Genomic DNA, 8584 nt, shown 5'->3' with positions numbered 1-8584 from the left:
CATTCATCTAATTTTTAATAGCAATAACGTAATGTTCTATCTGGATGTCTATTACCTTTATCGACCGATGTCGGTATAACGTAACGTGCACGGCTGAGTCTTTGTTTGAGTATTTGTTCCGACCTCCAGCCAAGGATGATTTGTTTCAAACGTCAAGAATGACTCATTCGCCGCAACCTTTCGGGTGTGATTCCCCAGTGCCTCCCGGTCTAAAAGCCCCGTGTGCAGACTCTACAGTCAGGATGATTTTGGCTTACAATATGTTTTATTTGGCTGTAGATCAGTTTTGATTGTACTCAATTTTCTTGAAGCGGCGTACCAGAGAATATGTACAATCAGAACTGATCTACAGTGGGAAAAAAAGACGCTGTAGTGTAGGAAAAAAAACAGATATTGAAACCCCGACGCTGGCGGGAGCCTGCTAAACGAGACTACACGCTCCCGCCAAAATATTCGTCTGCCTCATTTGCCCAAATATGCGTGACGTCATCGTCCAAAATGGCGGAACTGCTTGGGTTTCCGCAGTAGCTCGTCCCTGTTGCTTTTCAGTTTTTATTTTCGCACTAGTGTCCCCTTCTTTTTAACCTACCACCGGACGGTCGTAGTTCCAGTATACCACCACAAGATACGTCTAGCTACCCGCTTTTCGTCCACAAAAGGTAAGGAAAGCCGGTTAACAGACGGCAAGTTTTGAACTAGTTGTGAACTGTAGGGCTGGCGGCTTGACCCCAAGGGCATAGAAGTCAACAATGGGCCGTTCCAAAAATAGGGGGTTGACGATTTACTTATTATTCTTATTCTAATATTTTAATTTTTTATTTGACTACTTTAACACCTTACGTCCTGAGTCCTGACTACCTCAACCCCGTAATTCCAAGAGTCCTACGGATTTCAAACTCATTATGTCCTAGTGTCCAGTCGTATGAAAACCCCCCCTCTCTATTTTTATTTTTTTGGAACGGCCCAATAGACATCCCTGTTTGGTCTCGGGCTGGCTAGGCTGGGACTAAAAACTGTCGACACTACGGTAAGATTTCTGCGATTTCCACTCGATTATCGTGTTAGCTAGCGATGTGTGAGGTTCTATACCAGTACAACAAGAACACAGGCCATCTAACAAAACGCGTGGGTCGGAATGTAGGTGATTTTTTTCAAGGAGCGGATGTGGGTATAAAGAAGTGCATAGACTCTGATTCAAAACTTGTTGCTTCTGGCAGACGCTCAAAAATATACCCTACAGTCAGCGAGCAAGACATTTTTCATCCTTTCGGTGAGGTTGTTGTCTGTTATAGCGTTATTCCTGTCTCTCGGTTTCTTTACTACAGTGTGTGTAATTTGTGTAAATAGAAGTTAAATTTGTACAAGGAGTTGTTGAGTTTGTGTCGGGTACACAAATTATTTGTAGGAAGTGGGGGAGGGGGGTGGATGGAGTTGGAATGTTGGGACAAAGTCTCAGTGATAAGAAACGTATACAAAGCCAATGGCTTTACTTTTCTAGGCTTTTGTTTGTATTCTATGAGGCCATCTATTCATCTAACTCATAGCTCATACACTAACACATAGCTTTTGATTTGTGCTTATAAAAATACTTGTGGTCTTTTGATTTTCACAACTGTAACTGTAAGTAAAAATAATTTTACCTCTGGAAGTATACAGGAAATGATGACCACTATAGAACAAATCGCTGAGATGTTGCCAGAAATCTTGTTGGGGTGGGGGGTATATTCCTGATTGTGTATGGTAACTCTAATTAAAAATGAAGAAATTCATTTTCTTCTTTTGCTCAGGTTTTCTTAAAATCCATGCCCTCCATTAATTCCTATCTCTAATTTTTTCTTTTACATGGAAGTATGTTACATGAAGATATTTGTACCAGCACAAACAATATGACAAAATTTGTTAAAAGACTATATACACGTCGCACTTCGAGCACTTGTATCTGTTGGTCAGTTCAAAGATCAAGCTCAGTGTTGTCTTTGCTTACACATTTGCTTAGACTATGTCTCCATTCCCCGAGCTAGACTTCCTGTCCTCTGTTCCTTTCCTGTCCGAGTGCTGAGCTAGGGGAACTAAACATGTAGCGGGGCTGGAAATGCTGGGTTCACATGCACTTTTTTTGGCACCCAAAATTGCACCTAATTTTTGATTGCACCAGTGCACATACAATTACAAATATATATTTGTGCAGGGAAACATACGATAAGATACATATTGTACATTCTTGTACAGTGTATTCTTTATATTGAACTATTTCAAGTGGCAGAAAAAAAATAGAGACTAAGAGAGCCTTTGTAGTATTACTAGTTTGAATTGTGAAGTTAGCAGTAAAATTCCAGATTCAATATCTGAAAAGAGGCAGTAAGGTTTGTAATTACTTTTTGCAGACATTCTATTTTATTCTATGTCAACCTTTCTTTTCTGTGCACCTATTTCCAAAGAATTTGTTTGGAGCCCAAGCCTGCATTTCTTTTTAAAAGTCTTATACCAGTTCCATAGTGTACATTGTTTACACATCCTGCTACACATTGTAGTTCCACTGAAGTTTCACCAAAGGCCATCTGTCAGGATAGGTAGATGTGTGAAAACAATCGCAGTAGCCTTGCAACATAGGTTGATTCTACCATTGGGAGGTAACTGAAACTCTCTATTTTGGCATGTCTGGATGTTACTTGTCCTTTGTGTTCCAGTATTGATGTATGGATGTTTGTTATGGGATTCCACATCCTATACATCCTACAGCGGACACAGAACACAATATGATGAAAGACAGACTTATTTTGAAGAATCGATTTTGTAAACAAAAAACGGAGGGCTGTTCCAGTATCAGAAAATCAGGTTTTCCTCTGTGAATAAGGTCAGACTTGTTTTACAAATCTGTAGGAAAAGGCTCTGGCATTTACAGCAAACGATATTGTCTGTGCCTGCATTGCTATGTTTTTGTTATGATAATGAGATACCAACTGAATAGCTATACTCCAGGGACTGTCGGACAAAAAAACAGCTTATAGTAAGGAAGGTTTTGTTACGAACACTTAAGTATCATTTCAAATTTTGTCATGTGAAAGTGAAAATAAATCTAATGGATTATCCTATATTCATGACACATGTTTGGATGAGCAAAAGCGCCAATTGTATGCTGTTCTTGGATCCTGATTTGTCATCATTTCTTTTTCTTTGTAGATTTGGGTTATTGTCTCTGCACTGTTTGTTGGATCCTCTCATTGTGTATCATGAAAAAAGGATAGTATCTCAAGACTATATAAGTATATTGTCTCTTACTTTTACATGTGCAAGAGAAGCTTTCTTTTCAGCATTGAATATGCCTATAGCATTTTAGACCAAGGGCATATAGTTCTAAACCCATTATGAAGCTCTAGATAAGCTGCCATTTTTTGGAGAGCTAAAGCTAGCTGTAACTGGAAGAAAAAATAGAACAACAGAGAAACAAACATTTTGATTCAGCAGAAGAAGAATTAGCATAGTGAAGAGTTCAGTGTGAAATATTAATATTCATTATGAGTGTTTATGACCACCCTATAACTTGTCACTAGCCTGGATTTGATATTTGATCACGTTTGGTTGAGAATTATATATGTAACACAAATGTGAAACTTAACGTAAATACATGTATGTAATAGCAGTTTATTCGGATAGTCACTATCTAAACCTATTAGTATCATATCTGCCGAGTTTTCTTTCGTGCTCTCTAACGCACGCCAGTCTACACATTAACTGTGATTCATATGGCAAAATTCCTGATGGATTTGTTTGTCTATCCATACCTAAGTTTGCGGAAAGTATGTTGGGAATTCATTAGCAAACATTGGGAACAAATGTTCTTTGCTAATTTTTGCTCTATTTACGTCAACTTCTGAGTTCTGGGGAAAATATTGACTTCCATTCTAGGTCCCTTTTAATTTCAACATTGTGTTAGTTTGAATGTTCAGGTATAATTTTTTTGGCCCATTGGTGACACGAAGCAAATAAAGATCACCTTACGATAAGTTCTGTACTATATACTGTAAATTCCCTTATTTTTGCAGGGACTTAATTTCACTTTTTAGGAAGGAAAATTAGGTTTTTGCAGCGTTTACTTAGGGGCTCCCGTGTCGTCAGACACATTTAACCACTGCAAACATTTCAATGTTTACAGTAGTGGCAAAATATAGTCTTTTTTCTTTCAATGAACCCCTTTCTCTCCACAGAGATGGTTTACTCCTGTCTGGGTCATAGGTCACTTAGCATAACCCTATTTGCATGGTATTGGATGAAATCTACTAATCATACTTAGCCAAACTGTATTGTATACTAGTTTATCAACGACAGACGATTACTTTGTTTGATTAATTTCTAAAGCCATATTTGCATGTAAGATTTACATGTAGCAATTCAATCAGTGCAGTTTGATTTCTCATTATTATATTTAGACCAAAAGAAAGGTTATTTCAGTGATTACAAGAAAGAGATGTATGGACATTTATCATGATCCATCAATAGTGATTGCTTCAATTCACCATTGTTTTTAACCCTCAAACCACCGTATGGGGTCAAAACTGACCCCAGGCGTATATCAACATGTGCCATTTCGACATTTTGAGTCGGAAACAAAATTCCTTCAATGAGTTTGTTTGTACATATGTCTTATAGCTTCTCACAAGTTTTTACCGAGATTGGCTCATTCATTGTTGATTAAGTTATCGTAGAAAGTTTACGCGTGGTCCAGTGGGGTCAAAACTGACCCCAGCAAAATCTGCACTCATATTCCCTATTGTTTGATAATGGTCATCTAGTAACATGTTTGATAAATTTAAATTTGTAGAAACGTGAAAAAAACAATCTTTTTTAATGAACATAAAGATTCATGACGTTGCGACGTATTATGACGTCATTTATGTGATTTTATTGACGAAAACCAACAAATTGGGTATTTCCTTATTACTCAGAGGTACACGATAAAACTCAAATAGAAATTCTGTATGATACATCATAATATATCCAAAGACGTTATTTGTAGATGACAACGGGAACGGCGTCAAAATGACGCCATAAAAATTATATTCATATCAGGTTACACTAGCGAAATCCGCCATCTTGGTTCCGCCATCTTGAATTATTTCAAATGCATTTTTTCCTCATATAACCTAATAACACAATAAAAATGGATCAAAACGTTTATATTAAGATTGTTTCTGTTTGAATAAACATGGTAATGATGAGATTTGAGGTTGAAATAGCCGGTTATAGCTAATCTAATTATATCGTCCGCCATCTTAAATTTTGACCGATGAGATAATCAAATATGCATAAATTATGAATATTAAATCATAAAAGAGGTAGTGAATTACATTGGTTGGTGTTGAAGTAAGAAAATAAGTGCAGTTTAAAAAAGCCCTAGAATTACATTGTAAAATCCAAAATTAGCGACTTTTTCCAAATATGGCTCTCAGAAACTGGTTGTCATAGCAACATGAAAACTTTGATAAGTTATTTCATGAAATTTAAATTGTTGCCAAGGAAGTCTTAGCAAAGGTGACCAAGTTTGGTTGTTCTAGCGTAAGACATTCAGATGCTATATGACATCAAGTGTTGGCGCAGGGCTATTGAGAGCCCGTTTGTCTGAATAGCGTTAGTTGCAAAAGACGATGTTCCCTATTTTTGCATAAATTATGATAATAAGCAGAAATTATTCACACCTAATCATGTCAAACTGTCCCTTATAGATTACTTAAACTATACATACATACAAACCAGAAAAATAGTCACCAATAAAGCTGTATTTGTAGAAAACATTGTGGGGTCAGTTTTGACCCCATACGGTAAGATTAGTCGTAAAAAAGCTACGGTGGTTTGAGGGTTAATAATGTTTATTTCGGCATGTTGACGACAAGGCAGTCATAATGGCACTGTCATAAGACAGGTACTTCAAATCATAAATAATCATAAATCCTTTCCAGTTCACCATTCTTTGCATTGTTGGATTTAAAACGTTTTAACATACAAGTGTACATACGCACTTGAGTCAAAGCATTAGGTTATAGAACTCATTTTCCAAGAATTTCTTGTAGTTTTACACAGTGTAGATACCCATACTGTATGTATGGACTCTGTAACCTTAACTCCTGATTTTTACTTTTGTACAAATGTATGTTCTGATATAACGTATACAAATTTGGTGCCGTATGGTGTTCACTGATTAGCACTGAATGTTAAATATAACGTCACCAATTCACTCTTCAAGGCACTCTTGACGCTTTTACATACATTTCTTTCATGTATATTTATATTAATCAAGCAGTTTGATCTGATAATGATATTCTGTTGGCTTAAAATTTTGGCTTGGAGCTTGGAAATATTGCCCTTGCTGACGTTGATGGCCATTTTCTTTCCTAAATTAACATGAAAGATTTAGGGCTGTATTTAATAGGGATATTGCTTGTTTATATTGTAATATTAGTCGCTGGTTACTGGACACCCTGCTGTGAAACATGGGGGGAGCCTTTCCTAAAGTTTATTACAATGTAACTGTAGGAGGATTGTCTTCATATGATATCCTTGCGTTCTTCCAAGAATTATATTATGGTCTGCCTGCCTTTTTCTTTGAGGCACAGCGAGCTATTTTGATTCAACGTTAATCATGGCCGACCCACTCTAATTCAACGTTACGCGTTGTCGGTGAATTATTCCTGAAGCATCATTGGTTGCTTTAACTCTATGCACGTTATTTAATTTTTGTTATCCTGAAACATTGATTTACGGTAAAGCAATTGCTGGTCCTGCTGAATTTACCATCAAGCGTTGCCAGAATCCCCCATGCAGACCCTCAGTACCACTTGCAAGAAGGTTTTTTTTTTTTCTGTTTCATAAAAAGATAATCATCAAGAAGGAGATTGAAGTTTGACGTTTTGACGGAAAAGGCGGTTTTCATGGCATTCTGTTGTACACCTTATAATAGTTCGTAGTGAAGAGGTCACTGCGAAAATAAAGCCACTGTGAACGTTTCGAGATTTGCAGTATCCTGATTTTCCCCATGCTTCATGCACCATCTTAGGCCACACGAATTTAATTTCTTGGTTAACGGATGTTATTTTAACATTCTAGCAAAAAAGAAAATTATGAAAACTCAAGGCTGGGGTGAAATTGAAAACTTGCACCTGACCCTGTTCACACCCTGAAATTGTGTGCATCAATTGATGATCAAAGTACAAACTTTCCTCTGCGTTTTCCTGTTGATTTTCCAATCTAGCATTTTTTTAAAAAATCTGTTAACCAAGAAATTAAAATGGTGTGGCCTTATGTTGCTAGAATGAGAGGGAGGGGCAGTGAACAACTGTGTAAGTATCCTAGGGAGATAGAAGGAAAACTGTTTGGCATGGAAGTGGCAGACCCATCCCCATATTAAGTATGCTCCTTGTGGAGAGTTGTGCTTAGTGTGACAACAAGGATTCCTGGCATGAAAACAACCATGGACATCACAACCTGCTAACGAGAGCCTGGGAGAAACCCTTACAACATGGACTGTTTACTCAAGACATTTCTTCAGTTGAGCTTCATTTCCTCAAGACACAGCATGAAGGGCCTCTGGTTGGAAGACAAGTTCTTCTTCTTGTCTCTTGATTTTTGATGACCATGACTAAATTGCTTACCTGTTTCAGATAAGACAATATAGATTTGATGATAGCAATTATCCCAGAAGCCCTTGTTGGATTAACTCAAAGTGCAATATACAGCAAGTAAAAGTTTATTTGTGAAATTTTTCCTTTTCTTTGACACCATTCCTGGAGCCCTTTTGTCAGCATCAGACTATTTCTTGTGTCACTGAGAGTCAAAATTCCAGCAATCCACCAAGAGTATCACTCTCCAAGCTGTTGTTTTGTTATTCTGAAGGGACTCCTATTTGCTTTCAATACACATCCACAAGCTGCGCGTGATCAAAGCTCAAGAACTGGAGGTCAGAATTCTGCTTGCCTAACTCTTTGGTTGAAATCCCTCAGGCCCCCTTTTCCACGACTAGACGGCGATTGGTGAACGACCGTTGAGCGACCATCAAAGCAAATTTATGTGACATTTAGTTGATTCTGTTATTGGAAGATAATGCTGGATACCAAAATATGATTTAAAAGACAATAAAAAAAAACACACTAATCTTTTTTTTTAAATTCGCTCTTTGTTTATACAATTCGCTGAGCAGTTCATTGAGTGTCCAAACGTGTGTGTTTGTGTGACCGTTTGTTGATTCTACAATTGGAATATAATGCTTGATGCAAAAGTATCATCTAAAAGACAATAAAACATGCTGAACATAAAGAAAATTGCTCAATGTCTATGAAATTTGATGAGCTGTCCATTGATTGACCAAATGTGTATTTGTGTGACCCTTTGTTGATTTTATAATTGGATTGAAATAGACAATGAAATTATGATTTAAAAGACAATAAAACACACTAAACAATAGCTCTTTGTTTCTGAAATTAGCAGAGTGGTCTGTCAAATTGTTCAGCAGTTACTTGAGCATTCACAGCCTGTAGCGGAAAGCTGGTATTACCAGCGCTATTGAACGCTTCTTGTATCCCCATCACAAAGGACG

At 37.2% G+C, this 8584-nt stretch overlaps 1 protein-coding gene across 9 annotated transcripts in view; it reads left to right on the top strand.

Annotated features, from left to right (window-relative positions):
• The first annotated feature begins 473 nt into the window (after window positions 1–473).
• Window positions 474–8584, top strand: part of LOC136432211 (pleckstrin homology-like domain family B member 1) — a 75783-nt gene continuing 67672 nt past the window's right edge. For 8 of the 9 annotated variants that reach the window (XM_066423258.1, XM_066423261.1, XM_066423264.1 and 5 more), the window contains exon 1: window positions 474–659. The gene's annotated coding sequence lies outside the window, so the exon portion shown is untranslated. Of the gene's footprint in view, window positions 660–964; window positions 1028–8584 lie in introns of those variants that run through there. The other variant, XM_066423256.1, reaches the window with a different exon arrangement.

The sequence above is a fragment of the Branchiostoma lanceolatum genome, chromosome 4 (genome assembly GCF_035083965.1).
Source record: "Branchiostoma lanceolatum isolate klBraLanc5 chromosome 4, klBraLanc5.hap2, whole genome shotgun sequence".
Taxonomy (NCBI): Eukaryota; Metazoa; Chordata; class Leptocardii; order Amphioxiformes; family Branchiostomatidae; genus Branchiostoma; species Branchiostoma lanceolatum.
Note: the sequence above shows the minus strand (reverse complement) of the source record. Positions and strands in the feature narration are given on the sequence as shown.